This window comes from Vicugna pacos, chromosome 25 (assembly GCF_048564905.1).
Source record: "Vicugna pacos chromosome 25, VicPac4, whole genome shotgun sequence".
Taxonomy (NCBI): domain Eukaryota; kingdom Metazoa; phylum Chordata; class Mammalia; order Artiodactyla; family Camelidae; genus Vicugna; species Vicugna pacos.
The window spans coordinates 26,159,011-26,184,420 of NC_133011.1; the positions used below are offsets into that span (position 1 = coordinate 26,159,011).

At 47.4% G+C, this 25,410-nt stretch overlaps 1 protein-coding gene across 1 annotated transcript in view; it reads left to right on the top strand.

Moving 5' to 3' along the window:
* Positions 1-16,677: 16,677 nt before the first annotated feature.
* The window catches only part of ZHX2 (zinc fingers and homeoboxes 2), a 143,089-nt gene continuing 134,356 nt past the window's right edge, over positions 16,678-25,410 (top strand). The window contains exon 1 of the mRNA XM_072949664.1: positions 16,678-17,041. The gene's annotated coding sequence lies outside the window, so the exon portion shown is untranslated. The remainder of the gene's footprint in view (positions 17,042-25,410) is intronic.

The window sequence follows — 25,410 nt, forward strand, 5'->3', positions numbered from 1 at the left end:
CTGGTGAGGCATATAGCTTACCTGAACAACCAGGTAGCAACCCATAAATTCTGGGGCTGAGGTCATCCCCAGAAGGGAGTCCCCTGTTCATGCAGGGATTTAAGTCCCAGCCAGACTGGGTCTTGCCCTGGCCTCCCCTCACTCCACCTCCTCTGTGGCTGTGTGATATTGGGAAAGTTATGGCCGTGACACTCAAGGCCAAAATTGGTCAGCTTTTCCACTCAAGTTCTAAAAAGTTCTGCAAGACCTGGACTTGGGAAAAGTGAGGTAAAAGCATCATGGAAATACAAGCCCCACGTCTCATTTATAATTAAAATAAAACTCCAAGAAGAATGGGGGAGTGATAAGTAAGGTATGGATGATGCAAAGGAGAAGGAATGATCATTTGGAGAAAGAAGCTGGTGATAGGAGACAAGTCCCAGATGGGGGAAGCCAAGAGCTTCAGAAGGAAGGACTGGAGCATCCCAGGTACAACAACAGCTCAGAAAAGAGCCAGCTATGAACACAAAACCTGCCCAAGATGGCAGCTGGGGGCTGGGCTTGATGGGGTTCCATCCCCAGAAGCCTCCTCTGAGGGCCCTGTGCAAATGCTTCTTAAGCAGATGGGAAGGGACAGGGTGTGCAGCCCAAACGTGAGTTCCAGGGGTGCAGTGTCATTGGAGCTCACTCCCGAGCACCTCGTCAGCAGCCTGGGAGGCAGAGGCCTGTGGGTCATGTTACAGGAGGGCAATTAGGAGACATGAGGACATTGATCTTTGACCCAGGCCACATTAGGGCCCCAGAGACTTTGCAGTGGGTATTGAGATGCTGATAATGACAATGATCATGATGATGATAATAGTTTAATCACAATCAATAAAGACTCACTGGGAGCTTAGCATGTACCAGTTACTGCTCTGAACACTTGCTTGTGGTAACTCATTTAACCCGTCTACTAAATGGAGGTAATGAATTCATGATGTTATGAATACTAAATGAGATGATACATGTGAAACTGGCTTGTGAAACTGATGGTAAAGAAGACAATGATAATAATGGTGATGATCATGGGGCTAGTGATGCTGGTAGCAGTGGTGATGGAGGTGATGGTGATGGAGATGTTGGCGTTACCAGTGGTGATGGTAATATGCATTATAGTGTGGTCGGTAAAGTTTGAGATACGGAGTTACACAGAGACCTAGGTTCAAATTCCAGCTCCACTGCTTACTCATTGCATTTTTCTCAGGTAAGAGTCTCTGAGCCTCAGTTTCCGCATCTGTGAAATGGGAATAATAGCTCCCTTGTGGTGGTGTTAAGAAAAGTCCACGTCTATATTTTAGCACAGTACCTGGCACTTGATACACAGTGGTTACTATGGAGAAGGGCAGTGGTGGCAATAGCAGTGGCAATGGCAAAGATAGGGTTGCCAGTAGATGTCAAAGAGGTTCTCAATACAGGTGAGTCAGCTCCTGATCACACTCCAGGCAACTCTTCCAGTAGCTACAACCTTAGAGCCTTCACTTGGAGAGGCTATTTTTAATTGGCTACACCTGGTCCCAGGTACACAGGAAGGCCTTCCACACTCACCACATTGCAAGTGCCACTCACTTAACCATTAACCAAGCTGGCTCTGGCTAAGCCGGGAAAGAGACAAAGGTTATCTGTGGAGTTACTGTGTCACCTTCTCACCCCCTGTCCTGGCACCATCTGGCCTTAAGCTGACCCCTGGTCTGCTAGGACCACAATTGCCCTGCCCCATCTCCTTCCCCTTCCCAGACTCATTGCTTTTACCCTTCCATGTCCAGTCAACATTCACCACTTGGGGTTTTGTGACTCCAAAATTAATAATAATAATAATTGATAATAATAACCACAACAACAATAACTTACATGTATTGTGTACTCACTATGATCTATGGATTGGTTTACTTAATCCTCACAAACACCCTGTGAGTTGGGTGGAATTATTAGCCCCATTTTACAGATGAGGCTACTGAGGGTCAGAAAGGTTAAAGCAATTTTATCTGAGTCACACAGCTTATAACTGCAGAGCTGGTACCTGGTTTGAGGTATGTTGGATCATGGAGCCCAGGCTGATTCTGCCATAAGATGCTGCCTGTCCTTCAAAGACTTAGTCCACAGGAAGGAGAGTCATGAAAAGCCAGAATGGAGGGTAAATGTTGGAGGAGGATGCACTTGGCTGATTCTCAGTTCCCCCTAAAAGGGAGCTCTCCACCACCAGCTTCCCCGTCCAGACATTGACCTGACATTTCCTTGGGCGAACAGTTATGGTCACGGTGAATCTTGGAAATGATGTGTCATGCTCTCCAAAACACGCTTCCTGAAAAGGCAAACTTTATTTTTTTTTTTAAGCTGCAGCATCCCCTTTATCCCAGCAGTTCTGCTTCTAGAATTGTATCCTTCAGATACACTTGCACATGAGTGAACTGACATATTTACAGAGTTACTCAGTGTTTGTAACGGCAAAAATCTGGAAGCAATGCAAATGTCTATCACTGGAGAATGGTTAAATAAATTGTGGGATGTGCAGATGCTGAAATACTCTCTGGCCATTGAAAAAAAAAGATGTTCAAAGGAAGCTCTATCCGTAGGGATACGGAGAAGATATGTAGGAATATGTAGGATATGGATCACAACAGCATATTACTGAGTAAAAGAAAATAAGGACAGCATAAAGTCATGCCACCACTTACGTCAAATACAGGGAGAGGGGACATTGAGTACAGGTGTTTCTCATATAAGCCTAGATGACCTCCAGCAGGATACACAAGAAGTGGGTGCTATTCATTGCATTCAGAAAGGGACCTGGGTGGCTGGGAGACAAAAGCACGACAGGGACTTTTTGCTCTGTTCCACGATCTATTTTCTGAATGTGGGCACCTATACGGAAATAAATCTATCTATATCAATATGTGCACACACATATGACTAATCATAAGGGAGTGTTCATGGTACTTTTTTTTTAAAGTCACTGGACATGGCTTCAGAGACCTTGAATTTGATTGTTTCTAACACCTTGGGAAAGTGACTTGATGTTTCTGAATCCAAGTTTCCTAAATTATATGGAGGGGAGAGCGATGATTACTTCCCAGGGATGTTGAGAGGATTAAGAGGCAACATGTATTGGATTATTCATTCTCCAGATATTTGTCAAGCACTTACTCTGGGCCAGGCCCTGGGGTCTGGGCTCAAAACTAGGTATTAACAAGGTGTGTCCAGGAGATAATGCTCTCCCATCGTGCATCCTGGGGTTACAGGCTGGTGGGAAGAGGGGCATGAAATCAATACGTAGCTCGGCAGTCGCCTGTTGTCAGAAAGACTGCAGCAGGGGAGAGCCAGCTCCATGAGAGAGAATATGGGGGCGGGGGGCAGAGGAAGCCTTTCTGACACAGTGACACTTACGCTCAGACCCACAGGCATTTGCTTGGCCAAGAGAGGAGGGAGGAGTATTGCAGGTGAGAATCCTAAGCCAGAAATAAACTTGGAGAGTTCAAGGAACCAAAAGACAATCGAAATGGTTAGGGGGCAGGGAGCTGGGGGTAGAGCTGGAGGCATCAGGGGATGAAAACATCCTGAGCCTCCAGGGACTGTGGGAAGGTTGGTGGGTACCTCCCAGGGGCAGCAGTAAGCCAGTGGCGGTTCTTCCCCAGGCAGAGGCGGTGCATCGTGGCAGATAAGAGCTCGGGCTCAGACCACCGGCTTCAAATCCTGGCTCTCCCACCTCCTGGCTGGGTGCCCTGGGGCAGCCCTCTACCTCTCAATAAGGAGGCAAATAGAGCCTCGGGTACCATGTGTGAGGTTTATGTGCATCCCCAGAAGAGCTCTTAGCTCGGTGCCTGGTGCCTCTCCCGCACTCAGCAGATGGCTTCGCAGCAGCGGCAGCCATAATAGTAGTTGTGGTGCGTTTCTGAAAAATCATTGTAGGACGAGGGCAGGCAAACGACGGCCCCTGGACCAAATCCCAGCCTACCTCCTATTTTTGTGCTGTCCACGGGCTGCGAATGGTTTTAGCATTTTAAAATTAGTTTTAAAAAAAGAGAAAAGAATAATAATAATTCATGACATGTGAAAATTTTATGAAATTTACATTTTAGCAGCCGTAAATAAAGTTTTATTGAGACACAGCCAACCCCATTCATTTACGTACCATCTAAGGCTGTGTCCATGTGCCAACAGTACAATTCAGCATGTTGAAACAGAGACCTATGACCTGAAAAGCCTAAGATATTCACTATCTGGCCCTTTACAGGAAAATTTTGCCAACCTCTGCTCTAGAGATTGGATTAGAGAGGCCCAAAGATACAAGGAGGGAGACGGGTTAGGAGTCTCTTGTAGCGTCTGAGCAAGAGATGAACAGTGAACGGGAGACAGGGAGACGGCTGGAAGAAAGGTTCTGCATAAGAGTTTTCAAAAACTAGGAGAGGCTTACAAACAATGGGCCTTTCCAGTATTTCCTCTGTTGGCCACGGCCACCACTACTTCTACCTGTAAGATTTAAGAGGCTTTTGCGGTTTTGACATCAGCTCCAACGTTCTATAATTTGAGGATGCTTTATGATAAGAGCAGAGGATGATTTCAGAGTCCAGGTGATTGACAAGCTGACATCACAGATGTGTAATGCGAGCCTCCTCTGAGCAAGCCCAGTGCTGGGGTGGGTAAATCGAAGCCAGCGGTCATCTGGGTGAGGTCATCCCCCCCTGACGCTGACATGGCAGGACCACACCTGTACCCAACAACAAACTGAAGTCAGGAGAATGTGACAGATTTGAGAGGGGACCAGAAAGTCAGCTGGAGGGTAATACCTGTGAAAAGGTAAAGCAATTGGGCACTCACAGATTATCCAACAGTGGTAGGTAACATGTGTAAGGTAGCTACTAGGCCCCAGGTGTTGCTGGAAGCTCTTTATACGAGTTGTTTCATTTAACTCTCACAATCAGCATTGCATGGTAGCTACCACCATTTTCCCATTTTACAGATGAGGACAAAGAGGCACAGAAGGGTAACTTGCCCGAGAAGCACAGCTCCTAAGTGGAGGAGTCCGGATTCCAGGAGACCCAGGTCATGAGCTCCTGTACTTAACCACCGTGATTCTCTGTCCTCAGGGAGGCGAAGACTAAGGGTCATTTAGGAACCACACTTAGGCCCCTTTCCTTACTTCCCCTCACAACTCCCAAGGATTGAAGTATTTTGTCTACAAGACAGCATTTATTGTGTAATGACCAATTCATTGTTTTCTTGAAGTCATGGGTGGCTCTCAGTCCTTGCCCATTAGCCCGCCATCCACCCTGCCCCCAACACACACACACACACACACACACACACACACACACACACACACACACACGGCAGTCTCATCAAGGGTGAACGAGGATTTCCAATGGGCTTAGGCTCAGGCCCTGTCCAGCTCTTCCCAACATATCACCAGGTCAAATTTCCACTTAAAACCCAACCCAACGGTGTGGGCATGACTATCTGCATCAGAAACAGAAGTAAAACCGACTGCCAACAACAACAATAATTACAACTGCCAGTTAGTACTGCTTTGTGCCTTCAATTTAATCCTCTCAACAAACTGTGGGTGGAATAAACTGGGCGGGGTGGTGGGCCTTTTTGTTATTCACAGAGGGTCAGAGAGTTGAAATTCTTGCCACAGATCCTCAGAGAGAAAAGGTCTGTGTCTGTATTCACACTCAGGACCACCCCTGCCCCTTACCACAAGGCCCCAGTGATCCCGAGGAGGAATTAATAAGGAAGCAGCGCTGTTCAGAAGAGATGTGCCCAGTGCTGTGTTAAGCCTTGGAGATGCAGTAAGACAGAAATGGTCCCTGCCTAATAGAATTTAGAGCTCAATGAAGACAACTACAGAATTTATTCATTCAGCCCATATTCACTGAGAGTCCTTATGCCAGAACGGGACACAATTCTAAGTGTTGGAAGATGCGGCAATGAAAGGCCGCAATGAAAGGCAGGGATGCTGGCCTTACAATGTTAGGATGTTTGAAAACAATGTAGTTGAGCAGTTTAGGGAGTGGAAGAGCTGGAAGGGGAAAGAGAGTCTCACACTCGGCCCCAGCTGGGATGTACCTTCCCGGCCCTCCAGGGAGCCATCCGGCTGTTGGTGAGAAGTCTGGAGCTGCTAAGGAGGCAGTCACCCCCCCCCCACCCCCCCCCCACCCCCCCCGCCATGCACTTCCCAGAGTCGCATCCCGGGAGGCGGTCAGAGAGGGTAGCTAATCCCCAGTTCTGCTGAATCCCCAGGGGGCTCTCCAATTTATTACAAAGGGTCATGAAGTTCTCTTCACAAGTGCTCCAAAAGAGATGAGTTTTAATCCACTTTCATTTAAAAAGTGACTATGTTGGCAAACAGCATTCTGTCATGGGGAACAGGAGCAGAGGGAGTGTGAAAGAGCATCACGATGTCAAATATCTACTCCAAAGTGTTTGGGAATAAAAGAGGTGGTTTAAATTAAATGCCTTAGAAGTGGAGACAGGGAGGAGGGACGTGGTTGGGAATTTTCAAAGCAACCAACAGCAGGTCTCCCCTCTAGGATCTGGGGAGGGTGAATGGCCACTACCCTCCACAGAGCTCATAGCAGCTGTGCTTCGAGATCCTCCATAACTGGACTGCTGCCAGGAGGACACTTTTCATCAGAAACCCTGAGTTAGGCTATAGGTGGCACATTGAATTTACAAACCCCAGGGACTGTCTCCTTCAGGCCGGGACTGAGACCACAACTAAACACTGGCCCTGGAAGACTTGCCGAGCTACACGGTCTCACTGAGACCCTCCTGCCCAGGGGCACACATCTCATAGCAACCTGAAGTTCCTTTCCCCTTTAAAGTGAGTTAGTTTGGAGGAAAGTACTCCATATGTAAGGAAACAGGTGGCCCTGTGCGACGACCTCAAGTCGTGCTGGTGCTGGGTAAAGGGCTGAAGTTTGGAAACCTTGCCCTGGTCCATCTCCATCTTTCCTGAGTTTGAGACAGAGAAACTGAGGCTCGGAAAGTTGAAATGAATTGCCCAAGGACACACAGCAGGGCACTTCTCCTGACCCCTTCTGCAGTGCACTTTTCACATCTATCACACTGGAAGTTTCAAACTTTCATGAAAAAAGTGGGATTCAAGCTTGGACGGTAAGTTCAGAAGCCCTGTGTCAGTGAGGGCAGATGGAAATGTTTCCTTTATTTCTCTCAAAGGGAAATGAATCAGGATCCTTTAAAGATCCAGGGTACATCAAAGGCAAGTCTTCCAGTCAGGATGTCCCCACAGTGCCCAGCTCCCTTCATACGAGCAGCGGAGCATACTTTATAAGGCCAGAGTTCATTTCCTTGTGGTTGTAGGACTGAGGTCCCCGTTGTCTTATTACCTGTCAGCCAGGGACTGCTCTCAGCTTCTGGAGGTGGCCGTCAGGTCCTTGCCATGTGGCCTCTCCGCCTCAGCAGCAGAGAATCATCCTTGTGTAAAATTCCTCACACTTTGAATGTCTCTGACTTCCTCTTCAACCAGCCAAAGAACCCTCTCTGCTTTTAAAGAACTCGTGTAATTAGATCAAGCCTATCCAGAAATCTTCATAATCTCTAGATTTTAAGGCCAACTGATTTGAGACTTTATTATGTGTGCAAAATCCTTCCACAGCAGTACCCAGTGAGTGCTTGATTGAATAAGCAGGGAAATCCTGAGGATCATCTTAGAATTCTACTGACCCCACACTCCATATTAGGCAAGAAATGAGGACACAGAGATGACTGGCAAAATACTCGCCCTTAAGGAATTTACAGTCAAGTGCATGTGGCAAATAGAAAGAAGTGACTGGACTACAGGGCAGGCATTGCTAATTCAAAGAAAGTGCAATATTCTGTAGGACTTCAGAGGAGGCGAAATTAACTCTCCCGGGAAGAGTGCAGGAAAGCGTCCCAAAGGAAGTGACATTTGATCTGAGTCTTGAAGCACAGAGGAGGAGGGAAGGCATTCCAAGTAGACGGTGCACCATTTACAAGGATGAAACAGACCACAGTAAATTTAGGGAGTGACAAGTAATCCAGTGCTGCTGAACCTTAGAGGACAAGGTTAGAAGAGATGGTTTTAAATGACGCAAGGATGTAGTATTAAATATTAGCCCTGACTCAGAAAGAAAGCTATTCCTTTGCAATTCTCTTTCCATCCTTTTAATTAACTCAAGAAAAAGTTATCAGTTTGGTGGTAGCCTGTCGTTAACACCTTCCTAACACCTTTACCCTCAGGCTCTACCTTCTGCAGCTGATGGTATCTAGCTACCTTAATAGCACTGTTTCTTTCTGTGGATTATTTTTACTGTTACCTTTCATTTGTTGCAATCAGTATTGAATTTTTTCTTTTTCCATTGTGGTAAAAATCTTATTAAATAAGTACATATAAGTGTTGAATGTGAATCAATATAAATTGAAATGTTAAATAAATAATATTACAGGTGATACATATGCCTCTGGGGCAAAAATTATGAAGGTGGTTTGTAAATGAGTTCGTTTGGGGCACAAAGGGGTAAGAAGAAGCAGGCAGGATTTGCAGTCAGTCAAACTTAGGATCAAGTCCCACTCCTCTGTGTGTCTTAGTTTTCTCACAAATGAAGGAAATAATATACCTACTTATATGCTTGTGAAGATTAAATGAAACCAAGTGTAAGAAGCATCTTCTCGGTGGCCTTGTGCATGGTAGGCTTTTGGAGTTCCCATCACAGTGCATATCTCTGAAGAATGGAAACTTAGGTTTTGGCAACACCAAAGAGGAACTGAACTCCAGCACCTACTGATTACCTGTGCTTGGTAAATATTACCTAAGAGCATTCATCTCCTTAGGATCTGGGACTTGTGTGTGTGTGTGTGTGTGTGTGTGTGTGTGTGTGTGTGTGTGTGTGTTTTGGGGGGGTCGTTAGGCTGAATTCAGCTGTTTTGTGAAAAACAACTGATATCAGGGGAGTGGCCAGCCCAACCATCATGGACCAGTCCCTCTAACCCCTCATTTGAATTTCTCTATGATCTCAGAATGCTACATCCTACAGAGATCAGTGGGAAGTATGTCTGGAATATTCAGATATATGTGCAAATGAAAATATATAGAAAATACCTCCCATTTCAATTGTCTATTGCTGTGTAATAAACTACCTCCAAACTTGGTAGTGTTGAACAACTATCATTTTGCTGTCATCTCTCATGATTCTGCGGGTTGACTGGATTAAGCTGGGTAGTTCTGCTCTATGTGATGTCAACTGGGGCTGCAGTCAACTGGGAGGTCAGTTAGTCTGGAACACCCAAGATGACTCACTCACATGGCTCAAGTCTGACTGAGAGTCAGCCAGAAATCAGCCGGGGCTATTGTCCTGAGCATCTTGGTTTTCTCCGTGTAGCATCTCCATGAAGTTTGAGCTTGGCACACATGGCAGCAGGATTTCAAGAGGAAGGGAGCAGAAACTACCAGGCTCTTAATGCCTGGGATCTTACGTCTCATAATATCACTTCCATAACATCAAAGCAATCACAGGACTAGTCCAGATTCAAGGGGAGAGGAGATAAACTCCACCTCTTAATGGCGAAGTATTTTTCATACAGGGAGGGAAAGGATTGACAGCAGCCATCTTGGGAGACCGTGTACCACACCTCCTGAAGCTTCCACTTGCACCAAAGAGTTTTCACTCTAGAATTATATGTATATTTCAACCCAGCAAATGTTATCAAGGAGTCTATCCTAAGGAAGTAATCTTGGGTGATTCAAAAGATTTGATGCAAGGTTTTCCATTGGCAGAAAAAAAATCGAAACCTAATATTCAACAGTAGAGAAACAATTAAATTTAATGGTGTTTGAGGACAGTGCTTTGAGAGTCCATGCCCTGGAACCAGAGAGAATTAGGTTTAAATCCCAAATTCACCACTTAATAGTTGGGCAACGTTGAGAAAGTTACTTAAGCTCTTTAAGACTTAGTTTCCATAGCTGTAAAATGGAGATAAGTCCACTATTGTTGTGAATTGTTCTAATGATTCAAGGAGATGGTGGACATGGAAAACGCTCAGCACATAGTGAATGATCAATAATTATGACCTGCTAGTACTATTTGTGGTAGTTGTTAGTGTTAGCATTTCAGTTCAAATATTTCCAGTTCTCTCCATTTCCAGGCACATGACACTTCCATGGCGCCTCGTAGGTGGCCTAGTGATTAGTTCGGACCGATGAGTTGTAAGTGAAAGTGACATATATTACTTCCTGGCCAACCATTTAATTGTCTGTACAAGATCTGTTCCCTTTTGCACAATAACTGGTAAATTTTTATGATAAATTTGTGTCTACTTTGTCAGCCCAAGTCCTTGAATGACTATGCTCATCAGAGTCTCCTTGTTGATCCTTCATGATATGTAGCTAGGGCAAGAAATAAAGTGGTTTTAAGTTAGTTATTGAGATCTGGGGGTTATTTGTTACTGCAGCATACATTAGCCTAATCTGACTAATACTGTTTTTGTTGTCATTGTTCAGCCTTGAAATGAGCAATGTTATTATGGCACCATTAAAGTGGTATATAAAAAAGACAAGTGGATTCTTAATGACAAGTAAAAGTAGTCATTATATAAGGGCCACTTTCACTACAGAGGGTTCCCTATACATAGGGCCACTTAAAATATGTTTGTACCTCCTACCATGTCCCCTTCATCACTCATTCAAATATCAGTTCAACAAAAAAGCCATTTTTTTCTATCCTTTCACCAAGTTTTAGTCATATTCATGGAATTTACCACCACCTGATATATTACATAGTTACTTACTATCTACATCTAGTTTACACTCTGTATGCCAAGCCCTAGGACTTGAAAATAAGTTGACATATTTTTTTTCAATTTAATGTAGGCACACATATATAGCAAAATGTTCATCATGCTTTCTTCTGGGTGGTAAAACTGAGTGATATATATCCATTTACCTAATACGTTTATTTTTGCTTATGCATTCTTTCAAGAGATTGTTTTTATTTCTGCGAGTTTTCTAAAATTTTCCACGACAAAGATGTAGTATTTTCATATGAGAAATGATAATAGTGGGTAACATTTACCGAGCACTCACAGTGAGTCAAGTGCTGAAACTCAATACTTCACGTGAATTATCTCAACATCCCTGGGAGACAGGTACTATCATTATCCCCATTTAGTATTCATAGATAAGGATGCCGAAGTCTAGAGAAGTTTAAGTGAGTGCTGGAGCTGGAATTCAAGTCCCAGAGCTAGAGCTGCCAAATAACTAACTAGATCAATGTGTACCACATGAGACACGGATAAGTTCATTAGCGAGAAGAGGCACATTCACATATGATGTCTCATGGGAGGCTCACAAAAATCTTATGAAGGAAGCCAGTAGGCGCTATTATCCAACTTTAAAGTCACGGGCCCGTATGACCATGTCTCGCCCTCAGCCTCCTAGCACACCTTTGTGTTAGATGCTTCCTCTCCCTGCCTCGTAAGCCTTTCCCTGCACAGTGCTTGGCTGTGCAGATCTGCTGGAGCTCCTTGGTATATTGACGGAGAACACAGCTCTGTTTCTCTCTGGCAGGCTTGAGGCTTTGTTGTTTATAAGCAAATCTGCAGGGGAATTATCGTAAGCCAGAAGTTGGGAGAATTCTGGTTCTAGTCTTGGCACTGCCAACTGACAGCCGCTGTTTTTCCACCTGTAAAGTGAGCCAGTTAGAGTTAACAGATGCCTAAGGACCAATGCAGACCTAACATTTTTCATGCTAGGAACCCAGGTGGGGACTGACTGTCTGTGCACTGTCTCAACAAACACAAAGTCTATGTGCCATAGAAATAGAAGCCTTGACCCCGGGAAATGATGCTCTTAGCTGAGATTATTCTAGGTAAACAGAAGTTGTGTATACTCTCGAACAGCATTGGCTCTCTATAACTGGGTGAGCCCAGACAAGAGGGGCATTTCATTCATTCATTCATTCATTCATTCAACAATCACTTATTGTGTGCCTGTGATACACCAGGTAGGTTTAAACATGGGGATACAGCAGCAATGAACTAAACAAAGTACCTGGCTGCAGAACCTTACATTCTCGTGGGAGACAAATAAATGCATAAGTATATCTAAAATAGTATAGATAAAAAGGCCTTGTTGGGTGATAATTCTCCTCCAGGGTTCTCCAAAAAGAAGAGAGACAACATCTGATAGGAGCCACGTTTAGACCCCTTTTGGTGCAATAGTAAATGATGAAGAAGTGGCACAAAAATAGCATTGTCCTCGCAGTTACAAGACCTGGATTTAAACCGTGGTTCTAAATTTAGATTGTGAACTTGAACTAATGATTGTAACCTTTATAAGCCTCAGTAACCTTCTCTGCAAAATGGGGAGAATAGGACCAGTTCTGCTTTCCTCACAGAGACAATGCAAGAATCAAACCAGGCTGTCAAATCAAATAAATAATAAGCTCTCAGTTTTCCCCGTTTGGTAAGCTTTTAGCTCTACTCTCCAAACAGGATCAAGCCACTGCCAAGTCAATCTCCTGCTGTAAACTTGAAAGCATCCAGTCCCAGCTCTGATGCTACTGATGCCATGGGATTGATCTCATGGCATGAGACGTTTTATACTAAGCCATACAGTGGGGAGAGGCAGACATGGAAGGAAACAGCCTCTGTCTAGCATACTTCCTTTCTTCCTCTCACCTGCAGGTATTCGGCAAAACAATCTGAATGTTCCAAAAGGTCACCCTCTGTCTTGCTTTGTTGTAAGTCATGTCAGTAGTGGCCATTCCATGCTACAGTTGGCAAATTGATATTTAATAGTTTTCATTTCTCTTAAGAGTCTTATAATGGAAAAAATAAATAAATGTAGCATATGGAAGGATACATACCAAAATTATAACCTGTACCTGGTTGGACTGCTGATGTTTTCTTCTTCTTCTTCTTCTTCTTTTTTTTTTTTTTTTTTTGCTTTCTTCTCTGTGTTTCGTGTTTTCTTTCTTCATTCATTAAAAAAAAAAAAAGTTATTTAGCATGTGCATGCAGGGACCAGACATCCGGAAGGGGTGGCCCCACAATTCCCAGCTCAGCTCCAAATCTTTGCTGCCCCCCACCCACCACGTCTCTTTTGGGTTTATGAGCCAGTGTGGATTTTTTGTCATTCGATTAGGGGCCCCATAAGAGTAATGCTGTGGCTTTCATTTCTTCTCCTCCTGCCATTTGTAAATTTTCAAGACTTCCCAGCCAGACCTAGTTCTCACCAAATTATGGAGAGAAGCTGCTTTCTCTGCATGAGGCTTCTATAAAACACTATGATAGATTCTTGTCTTTCCTTGGTTTTGAAGCCACAAGACAAAGATTTGAGTCCTGATTCTTCTACTTATTGGCTGAGTGACTTTGAAGAAGCTTCTTAACCTCTCTGAACTGCGGTTTGGTCATCTGTAAAATGGGAGAAACAATACCCGCAGGGAAGGTGGTTGTAAGGATTTGACAAGAAAATAGTAGGAAAGGCTGGCATATAATAGAGCCTCAAAAGGTAATTGCTGTTAATAAAAGTAGTTTTGGGAAGCACTGGAGGCTCTTCTAGGCTGAGGGCAGAGCTCAGGTTGTTCACAAAAGGCAGAATTGTACAATCATAAAAACTCTGGCTCTGGCCTCTAAAGAACCCAGTTTAAATCCTGGCTCCCTCCATTTACTACATTTTTAAGAGCCTTGGCTTCCTCATCTGTAAAATGGGCATAATAATATATCTTACCTCAACAGTGTTTCTCACAATGTTATCCAGGGATCCTGGTGGTCCCCAAGACCCTTCCAGGGGGTCCTCAAGGTCAAATCTCTTTTGGTAATAGGGCTAAAAGATTACTTGCTCTTTTGACTCCTATTCTTTCTCAAGTATACAGTAGTTTTCCAGAGGCTATATGACAACTAATCGTGTCCTTGCTCTGATGGCTAATGGAAAGTGTGTTTAAAAATCCCCATGCTTTGATTTTCTTCAGTTTAATTTCTAATATGGTAAATATCAAGATGTAGATAACTCACATATACAAAAACTATTTAGGGTCCTCCATAATTTTAAAAGTTTAAAGGGGACTTTAGACAAAACATTTTGAGAATCGCTGCCTGATTGGGTTGTTGTAAAGATTAAGTAGCTACTGGCATATGCCTACAAAGGACTCAATAAACATTACCCTGATAATTATTGGTTCCAGAGCTCCTGAATCGTATCAGATAAGGGTCTGTCTACTCCATCTAGGCATAAAGCAATCTGAAATCATAGCACTTAATGCAAAAGTCACCCTTGTTTTATCCCTTGCTATTAATAGTGAAGGTTCAGCCCCTGCTAAACTTTGAACAATTTAAAGACACTGCAGCACATCAGAGGCCCCCACTGTGTCCATGAGATCCAAGTGTCCTGAAGGCATGGGAACTTAGTGGACAGTCCAGAGGATTTACCCTACTTAACCTTTCCCAGAAGAAGATGCCAGTGTGGTGGAGGCAGAGGAAATACAGCTTATAGAAACACCTCCTGAGTGATTGGCCAGCAGAAGGAGGTGCAGCCTCAAAATGGGAATAGCTTCCTTAAGGTTTCAATAACTTCCATGGAAACAAACTGAGAATTATAGTTATTTTCAGGGTAGGGTGGTGAGGGTGGGGAATCAATGTAATGACCTGGAAGAATCAAGAGTAAGCAATACAAAAATATTAAATTTGATGGGTTTTCTTCTTTTTCTTTTACTCTTCTGGTACATCCTTGAGGGAAGAAAAAAATAGTATTCCTAAATTCTGATACTGATGGCAAGTATATTAGGATCTTAGACAGAAGTTATCAAATGAATCTGAGAAAGACACGAGGGGATCTCACTATGATCTTGTAAGAGTCATCCAGGAAGTTCTTAACAGAATCCTTCAAGAGCCGGGACAGTATGCCTCTCAGAGCACCATGCAAGAGACCCTCCCTCCCAGGCCAGGACCTAGTTTTATGCACTGTAAAAAAACAAACAAGCAAACAAACAAATCCTACATCCGTAATAACGGAACAAACAGGAGCAAGTCAGTAAAAAAAAGTTTGCATATGAGCTATTTTTATTTTTATTGTAAAAAATTCAGGGGACCCAAAGAAGAGAAATTGGAGCCCTAGGGGAGACCCTAGAAAAACCTTGCGGTTAATTTTTTCTCAGCCTAGGAAACGAAAATACCAAAAGATCACCCAGTGCGTTGGCCACGCAGTCAGCCCCAGGGCCAGTCTTTTTCACCCCCGTCTCGGTCCTCGCCTCCAGCCACTCTGCCGCGCACGGCCACCTGTTGCTGCCCTCGCGCCCAGAGCCGAGTCGCAAGCCGCCGCTAGAGTTCGTTCTAATTCCCCGGAGCAAAGGCGGGCCAGGAAACCCCAGCGCTCCGTGCCCGCTAATCCTCAGGGCGGGCAGGGACCCCGCAGAGCCTCCCAGGCTCCCTTTGTCTTCTCTCTGTGCTTAGAAAGTCAAAAGTAGACCTCAGGCAGCATCCCCTCACCCGCGCTCTGCTCGTGCGTGCTTGCGCTCAGCTCACACCTGGGAGATGCTGACTCGCCGAGATGCCCACGGAGGGGAAACTGGTCCATCTGGCAGGAATGGGCGGCGCAGACAGGTTGCTCTCCGTGAGAGTCTAAAGCGTCCTCTGGATCCCAAATCCCTGAGTGTTCCTTAGCTGTGCACTGTTGCAGGAGCGCCGCGCCCGATACGCAAGTTCACGTTTCCCGAGGCCGCAGACCAAGGGCAGCGAGATTCTGACCCGCCTTTGCTCTAAGGAGCCCGAGGGGATCAAGAGGGTGGCGGCGGTTAGGGGTGCCCTCCCGCCAGGAACAGCTGAGTCCCAATTCCGAAAGTGACCCGCCTCGCTTCCGAGGGACTTCCCTGAGAGCGCCGCAGGAGTGTGCATTTCTCCAAGTCTGAGATTCCCAGCGAACGCCGGCCCGACAAGAGTTGAAGTCAGCTCCAGGGGCGTCTGTTTGTTTATTGGCTCTTAGGAAAAAAAGTTTGAGGCTGTTTCGCCAACCTCAGACCAGGCGCAAGCGGAAATCTCAGAATCTCTTCCAGCAAAAGTCATCAAATTTTGAGTCGTTATATAAGTAGGGGCTCTTTCTTACCCTCCCTACCCCAAGCCCTCTCATTACTATTCCAGGAGTTAAATGTGCCTCGCTTAAAAATTCTTTTTTTTTTTTAGTTGTTATTATTTCTCTGAGTCCGAAGGCGGGAGAAAGCGCAGGCAGCGCCCTGGGCGCGCGGCGGCCCCACCCGCGCGCTGCCCCTCGCGCTGCGGAGGGGACGCCGGGTCCTGGGTGCCGCCGGCTCACGGCGATCAGCCGCGTCCCGCTGTCCCTCCGTCAGCCACTCCACGTGGTCAGGATCAACAGTTTGTCGAGCTCATCAGTGACACCTTGAACTTTTCATAAAGAAAATGGGTATTGCACCGACAGGGTTCGGCCGCGGCTGCCGCGCCGGGTCGTGCTTAATATTCAATGATCTCGCTCGCGCCTCCCCCTCCTCCCCTCGCAGAAATTCCACTGAGTCCGTTACTGGGCTCAGACTTTTAAGTTAATTTACTGCCCCCTCCCCCCCACCTTGGCTAGTAACCAGAGCCTTTAGGGCTAGCCTCCCCCCTAGCTCCCGCCTGAAAATGACATTTCGCCGGCGTCTCCGGAGGGGGCTGAATTTCACTTTGTAACTTTCTGCGGAACCCGAGCCCGGGTGGCAGCTCGGGTGGTGGTATCGTATGCAAATACGCATGCTGACGTTACAGATCATGTGGGTTTTGGCGTAGATTCCCCACTGATCGAGACATTTTTTTCCCCCTTTTTTTTTCCTTCTTTTTTTTTTTCTTTTAAAAATTTTGGCCACTGTTCTCCGTACGGGGGCTTCTTCTGTCTGTCTGTCTGGCAGGCTGGCTTTCCCCCTTTTTCCCACGGAGCCCGAGCCGGGCGCCCGGTGGGGAGTGGGGAGTGGGTGGGGGGAGCCAGCAGAGTTCCATTTTGGAACGCCCGTGCCGCGTCTCCGCGTTCCCAGCCCGGGCCCCCGCGTTCCCAGCCCCGGCGCAGGTAAGAAACTTCGCCCCGGCGCGGAGCACCCCCCGCCCGGCGCCGCCCGCCCCGAGCCCCGCACACCGGGCACCGGCCACTCCAGCCTAACTTTCCCACCGCCGCCGCCACGGCTCCCAAAAATGTGTTGTTAATGGGACTTGGCCGGGTTTGTGATTGGAAGGGGGTGCGGAAGGGGGGGGTGCGGGCTCTTTTTGTGGGTGGGAGGAAATCGGAGGATCCGGGGGGGGGAGTTTTTTTTTAAGAGTTTTGATTATAAGTTTGGATAAATGGGAGGCAGACCGAGGAAGAGGAGGAGGAGGAAAAACATGTCTACGTTTCCCTATGTCGACATAAGCCACAAAAAAATATGGCGTCCGCTTTCGACAGGGCGTTACGTAGACCCGACTCTGTTTTTATTTATTTATTTCGTGGCCGGCTCCCTCCCTTCTTGGCCAAACTGCGGCGCTTTGTGCGAACTGGGCCGGTCCCGCGGGGACTCTCCCGGGACGTGGCCCCGGCGCCGCGGGTTTTGGCAGGCGGGGGGCTGCGTGTGTGTGCTCCCCTCCCTCCCCCGCTCTCCCCTCTTCTCCCCTCTCCTGGTGACGATTCGCCGTAATGTGGTGGCAGGAAGCATGACGCCGTGGGTTGAGGCTGCCTCTCCTCTCGGCGCTCCCGGTGGCTGCAGGCAGCGGGCGCGCGGCGCGGGTAGGCAGCCGCCCGAGCTACCTGCCGCGGGCCGGGCCGGAGCGCGGCGCTGTCCCCACGCCCCGCTCAGGTGTCGGGAAGCCCGCGTGGAGAGGGGCGGTGGGGGGGGACAGTGGAGGCCCCCGGGCCCCGCTGTGCGCCGCCCGCGGGCCCACGCCCGCAGCCCGCCTCTGCTCGCCCAAGCCCACGATCGCGCCCCGGAACAGCAGCTGGCCCTTTTCGTCTGCCCCACGAGAGGTTCATCTTTGTTGGTGTTGCGGCTTCTTTGTGGCTTCCCCAGGACCTGGTATCCTTGCTTTTGCAAACTTGCCCTTTTCCCAGCCGCTTTGCAGGAGGCTGCGGAGACGGGGATGAGCGGAAAGTTGGAAACCAGTGAGCATCCCAGGACGGTCCCTTTGGCCTCGTCTCTGTGCGGAGCTCGGGAGGCGGCGGCGGCGGCGGCGGAGGAGGGTGGTGTGTTAGGCTGGGGAGAAAACTTGACAGGGAGGCCAAGTTGTGATTTGCTCAGGCTTCCACCTGATTGATCGGCTTCAAAGCCAGTGGGGTCTCCGCCTTCAGCTATTTCCGCGATGGCCTTTTGTTTGGGAGGTGGGGAGGAGGAAAGTGGGGGAATAATGACTTTCCCCGGACCCCTCCCTTTGAAAGTGTCGCTGCGCAGCTTGAGCCCTAGGGATCACCAAATCCTTTCAGGCCCTTTAGCTGCCCTACCTGCGCTCTGATGATCACCTTCTGTCTCCAAGTTAGCAGCTCCCTAAGTCTGAGGCAGGCCCCATCCGGTAGGATGGGGGGGCAGGTATCTCTCCCCTTCATCCCTTCGGTCGGTCAGACCTCCCACCATTACCCTCTTAAAGCACACACGTGCACACACACTCACACATAACACTCTCACTCCTTAATGTAAAGCAGAAATTAATGCTTGTTAAGTGAAGGGGTGAGATTCTGAGAGCTCTTCATGATTTCAGTCAAAAGGTGATTTTCTATGTATGAGGACAGAGTTAAGGCAGTTCAGTCCCAGGGCAGTAATGTCAAAAAGCATTTGGATGACAACCAAGTGGAATGAATATCTTGTAAAATGGCATGTTTAATAGAACAAATAAATTAATGGAGCAATCAAGTGCTTGAATGGGACTAACATAAAGGTTTGATTTCGGTTTAAAGGGAAAGTTATATAAAGCTGCATAAACATCTTCTTTTAAGGCCAAAGGGGGAAAATCTAGAAGTAAGATTGAAATGTGTCACTGACAATAAGTGGACCAAGGATCTATGTGAACAGAGCTGCTGTTAAACCCTCTGCTCTGTGATTGTCCTCGTGTGCATGCATACCTTCTGGCCAGGTTTAGTGTCAGCTAAGGATCCAAACGATCCACTGGAAGTTAACAGCTTTTAAGGGGAAAAAAAAATTTAGAGGCCAAGGTTTTTGGCTAAATCGGCTATATTAACTAATCCCCATTTAAAGGAAAAAGTCAAAATGACACAGATGTTTGTTGGCACTCAAGAGAAGTATTCTCCCAATGTAAACACAGTGTATCTTAACATGCCGAAAGGCATCCCCACCCCAAATGTCCCATCCACATCAGGACCACGTGATTCAGTGGGATGCCGTGCATTTGACAAAAAAAAAAAAAATGGCAATGTTTGATAACAGTTGCAAATACTTACTGTTTCTGTAGGCCAGGCATAATGCTGTATAGTTTACATGCTTTATCACACTTTAATGCTTTAATTCTTGCATAACCCTATGAGATAAATAATGTGATTATCCCAAGTTTACAGTGGAAGAAACTGAGGCTCAGAGAGGTGAAAAAACTGGCCCAAAGCCGTACAGTAAAAATCAAACTCTGTGTGTGAAGCCAAGCCTTTACATCATAGCCTTAAACACCCAAGTATAGCAGCTCCCTGGGTATGGGAAGTTGTAGTTAGAATGAAACTAAAGGTCAGGTGCAAGCAGAAGAGGGAACAGTGACCACTGTCCAGTGGCCTGAACTCATAGGAATTTTTCTGGGTTTCATCCCTTCGTTCATTTAGCAACTACGTTTTGATGCACTTGTTCATTCCACAACTATAATAGTCATTATGCTAATAAGAGCCTGCAGTCATAAGCACATTTAGAGGCACAGAGAGGTTCTCTAACTTGCCCAGGACCGAACAGCTAGCAAGCAGAGTGCCAGACCCCAGAACATACACACTCCACATGCCAGTGCACGGCTCCAGACATTAGGGGGATGCTGGTGGGATAGAGCGTCTATCTAACTTTGATGCAAAGCACTGCTCCAGGCACTATGGAGCTGTTAGCGGGACTAGGAATTTGAGCAGACCAGCAGGCCAGATCAAGCAGGATTAAATAGATGCATAACTGAGAGAAGTAACTGCTATGAAAACACAACGAAGGGCATAGTTCTTTTGCTCTGAGGGACCCGTGGAGGATTTCCTAGAGGGACTAGTATCATAACTGACCCACAAATGAGGAGGAACAATGTCTAGAGATGTGTTGGATATCTTGCCCACTGCTGACTTAACCAGATGGGGGCTTATTTGTGTCAGACAACAAGAAAGTGGGTGGGATGATGCCTCAGCTGTACCACTGGGGACCCAGGCTCTGTCTTTCTACTCTGCCACCCTTTGAGTGTAGGCCTTTGGACCCACGTCTATTGTCTCATGGTAGGAAGGTGGCTGCTGTATCTCCAGGCCTCAAATCTACATTCCAGGAAAGGGAAAGTAGGATGAATGAGGAACAAAGAGCATTTCCCTATTGTGGCTTTATTGTTACATTTGGAAAGGGACACCCCTCTCAGGGACTTCTGTCCTTAGTTTGACCAGAACTGAGCCAAGTGGCCCCCCAAACCTACCACAGAGGGGCAATCACATGTTTTTAGTTAGGCACATTGCTGTCATCAACAAATTGGGGTTCAACTGGTAAGGCAGAAGGGGTGAATGGACGTACAGTTGTTGAGTTGGCTGATAGTATTTGTGGCCTAAGATGAGAAGAAGAAGGTTTTCCTGATGAATTTAAAACTGAATCCTGGGAGCCACATGTCTTCTGGGGAGGTGGAGAGGAGGATGCAGGGAAGGTTGCGCCCAGGGATAACGTCAGACCTGGGGCTGGACGTGGAGGAGGTTGGCTTTTGATCTTTAGGTACTGGGGAGACACGGCAGGCTTCTGAGGAGGGAATGTCAGGTGTATTAGGAAAGTTAAGACTGACAGCAGTCTGCCTTATGGAGACAAATCAGCTTAGCTCTTATTTGAACTAAAATGAGTTCAGGAAAGTTTCAGAGCAGGGGACCAGTTTTGCCATAGGGCAAAAAGAAGGTAGCACACTAAGAAAGTGAGGGATGCTGGGGAGATTTTCTTTTGGGTCCTGCCAATAGGAATCCAAAATTAACCTGATGTTAGTCAGCCGCTTCCAGGAAGTAACTAGCTCTCCTTTTGCAATAATTCCATGAGTGGGACTGAAAACACTAGAAGGGGTACCAGTTTACTCCACAAACACTGCACTTGCCTTTCTCCTGACTCTCAGGCTCCCCAGGTCCCACCTGCAACCTCACCACTCATCAGCAGAATAACTTTGGTCATGACCCTTCACCTGTGCTTTTCATGGAGGGGATGATCTCAGAGGGCCTCCTGTCAGGTTCCCCATGCTGGATCCCTCTAGCAAGGACTGGCATCCCTGATTCTCTGCTCAATTAATAGCTTTACAACTTTAAACCTCAGTCTCCTCATCTCTAAAATGGAGATTATTCCAGTAGCTACCGTATGGGTTGTTGTGAAGCTTAAGAAGAAATGTATAAAAGGGCTTAACACAGCACCTAACACGTGGACTGTGCTCAGTAAACATTACCTGTTATCACCATCATCACCTCCACCATCATTATCACTGCCAAGACCTCTAGGAGGTGACTTTATTGTATCCTTGAGGTGCCCCGTAATTAACATGCGTGGATTACTATCAAAGATTTCAAGAACCCCACTGGCCCCATCTCACTGCGATTCTCCTCCCTCCTCTCATACACACTCGTCTGTGGCAAGTCTAAGCAACTACTGGCATGGAAAGCTCTTCCAAAATGTCTCAGTGGTACCCTGGTGCAATGTTCAGGTACTGTAACGTGCTGTGTCATGGTCAAGTCCGGATAGCGCAGTTCTCCAAGGATGCTCAGCTATTCACATACCCCTGTGGTAGATGGTAAAGTTGACATTGTTTTTAGTATTGACAAGGTAGTTTCATCTGTAATGAAAAAAAAAAGGCCTCCCGATTCCCCTCCCCCACCGTTCTCTAAGGCTCCCACCTACATCGAACAGGTTGTGATTTTAAGAACATGTACCCACAATCTATTTCCTGTTCCTACGCTTAAAGTCATGCACTTAAGAGGGGTTGATTTGCAATGGTGTGTGTGTGTTTGTGTGTGTGTGTACATGTGTGTATAGCACACACCCAGGGAGAAAAGCAGTCTTGACAACGGTCCATCACTTTCCATCAGACTTTAAAATGGAATCAAAAGGAACCAGAGCCAGAATCACTCTTCTTGCTGACACCTCTCTTTACCCCCTGATGAACAGTTTACCTGTTAAAAGCCACAGTTCACACACTTTCTTCCTCTTTCTGCTCCGCTGTGGTCCCCTAGTACTAGAAACACTTAGTGGAGATTAAATCTAATTATGCGATGTTTCACTGCAACAGTATTTACCACATGAAATCTGCAGTGAATAAGTGCTTGTGATGTTGATTCACGGGGGATCGATAATAAGGAGTGTGACCCAGGCGTTCACTCACTTTGGTGTGAGAGGTCTGGACCATACTTTAGGGGTGCAGAGACTTGGTTTGGCATGGGAAGGGGGAAGCACACGCTGGGTTTGCTTTCCTGGGTTTAAATCCACGCTGGGTTCACCTGGCAGGGGGAAACCAGCAAAACCCTGGGAACCATCTGCAGTCAAGCTCAGCGCAGGGAGTGGATTCCTGTATCCCTGGGGCCTCAGAGGGTGGCCAAACAGAATTAGCTTTTTCTTTGGGAGGGAATCCTCCCAGTCAGGGGTGCAGGACAGCCTCTGTGGGGGAGAGAAGGAGCCTGCTGTCAAGAAGGGTAGAGAGAAAAGATGAATGAGATTTTCTGGGCTGGTTGGGTGCCTGCAGCTGTGGCTTCTGGACTCCAAAACATCTGCAGAAAACCAAGGAAGGACCGGAATCTACATTGAGGAGGCTGCATGCATGTAGGCGGGGGCTGTGCCAACAGGACAGTTGAAATCGGTGTTGCAGAAAGACTAGAAAAACACTCCCCAGCGGGGCTGACATTTGTGCCCCCCACAGCCATCCCCTGCCTCAGCCACCCCGACTTTGTCCACCCTGGCTGGTGAGACTGAATAAATGCGAAGCTCCCTGCACACCCAGACATACCACAGACACACTGCGTCACCAACTCCCTGCAAACTGAGCACCTACTATGTGCCCGTCACTCTGCTCCACACTTTCTCTTCCCTGTGTCACTCAGTGTGACCCTCAAGGGTGCACTGAGAGTGGTGACACAGCCCCACTTTAAAGACAGGAAACCAAAGCTCAGAGCGGTTAGGTGCTAGCTCATGGTCACAGAGAGAAGGTGGCCAAGCTCCGAATTCGGGTCGCGCTGAGTCTACAGCTGATACTTGTAGTCATCCCCAGGTCTCTCTGAAGTCTTCTGGAAGCCAGCTCCACCCCAGCCTGGAATGAGATGGGGGGCAAGGGGCAGTTTTAGGACGCTCTTCTGGACACTCTAATGGCCTTTCTGCTAACAGAGTACACGCATGAGTGTATGTATATGTGAGTTTAGTCAAAACAGAAGAGAATTCCAAGTCTCTGCCTGTCATCCTTTGCTCCCCAAACCCCACCCCCAAGCCAATTCCACAGTCTCTACCAGTGTCTCTAACAGAACATTCTCCAGGGGGCACGGCACCCCCTCCACCCTCTCCTCCCTGGCTCTGGTGAGAAAAGGAATCCCAGTGGGCTGCAAGCTGCAAAGTTGGAGACGGAGGAGAATCTGGGTGCTACTTTCAGGATGCTGAGCAGCCTTGCCAGCCAATGGGGGCAGGAGCTGGAGGGAGCAGGCGTTGGGAGGGTGGAGAATGGCTGGGTTGCTGTTTTTATACAATAAAAGAGGATCATTGTAATTGGGAGCCCATGAATCATAACACGTCTGCCTATGGTTCTCTCCAGCTGCAGGGCCATTTAGTTAAATAGCACACAGAAAACTCCTTTCAGCTGACATTACTTTCCCGCTGTTCTTAAAATACAAGACTGGGCTAAACTGCTCTAACGAAAAAGCCATTTCAGGCTCCCCCAGCCCCCGTGTACACTCAGAGCCCCCATGGGATCTCCCCGGCCTGTGCAGGAGGACTTTTAGAAATTATTTTCCTTTGCACCCTTGTCTTTTTGGAAACAGCACCTTTGAAATATTTGCACACAACCAGGTCAGAGCTGGATGTCACGGCCAAGTTGTTTGAGGTGGGTGGCAGCCCAGAGTGGGTAGGGAGAGGCCAGGATAACAGGGGCTAAAGGAGGGGAGATATGGACTGACAGTTAGAAGCTGGAAAAAATTTCTCTCTGGCCAAGAAATTTAGGGGAAGGGGGAATGGTGGCTCCAGGCAGGAGCAGAGAAGTGTACAGGCCCGCATCTAACCTGCCCTAACAGAGAGCGCCGTGGTTTTGTTATCCTGTAGAATGGTCTGGAACTTTACCGAATTGATTCTGAGCATGCGGTGGATTCTGCCAGAGCCAAGCAGCTCAGAAGAGCTGGAAGACTTCACATGCCAAGAGCAAAGGCTCATGGGTGCACAGAGCCCCAGCGTAGAAACGGTTTGGATCACTGGTGGCTGAGTGGTAGACCTGCCAAAGACGGAGGGCTGGAGTTGACACTGTGAAATCGGACACGGCCTGGTTTCAGCACTTTTAGAAGTGGGATTTGTGGATGTCCAGGTAGAACGTCTGAGGCCCTCTGGTACCCCCGAAGGGGGACGTTGGGGATGAGAATAATAGCAACGTGGTGCATTACTGGGACCAAGGATGGTTCTAGCTGGAAGGAACTTTTAAGGATCACCTACTCCAGCTTAGGGAAACTGAGGCTCAGAGACATAAGGGAATTTGCCCAAGGTTACACAGTCATAGCAGCGTGTGAGTTCTCCTCTTCTATATTGTCTGACTTAAGGCCCTATTTCCTTAGGACTCCCCGGACCAGCCAGCTCCATCACAGTTCCTCCCCTCCCCTGTTCTTTTCCTCTGTCCAATCAGCAAACACTCCCTGGGCACCTCCCGGAGGAAGAAAATAACCGCCCTGCCCTCAGGAAGTTCACGGTCACTTGGCACTTAGCAGCAACTGCTTCCTGATGTCCCAGGCACACGGCGGAGTGCTTTTGGGGGGTTAGCTCAGGTCACTTGTAGAAGATTTGAGGACTCTGTTAGTCCCCGTTTAACAGCTGAAAAAGCACGGAGCAGGGAAGTCCTTGGGTCAAGGGTTCTGGAAGCCAGGCAGGCAGTCCTACAACACACCTGGTGCTCCTAAGGCCCAGGCACGTGCAGCCTCTCCTGGCCTCGGTCCACCTGCAGCTCCAGAGATGGGGCTGGGGCCCAACCACCACTGATCAGAGCCAGGGGCCGAGCCACCAGCCTGCACTGAGGATAACGCAAGGATGGGCTTGCATTCGGGGCTCGACGCAGGGTCTTCTC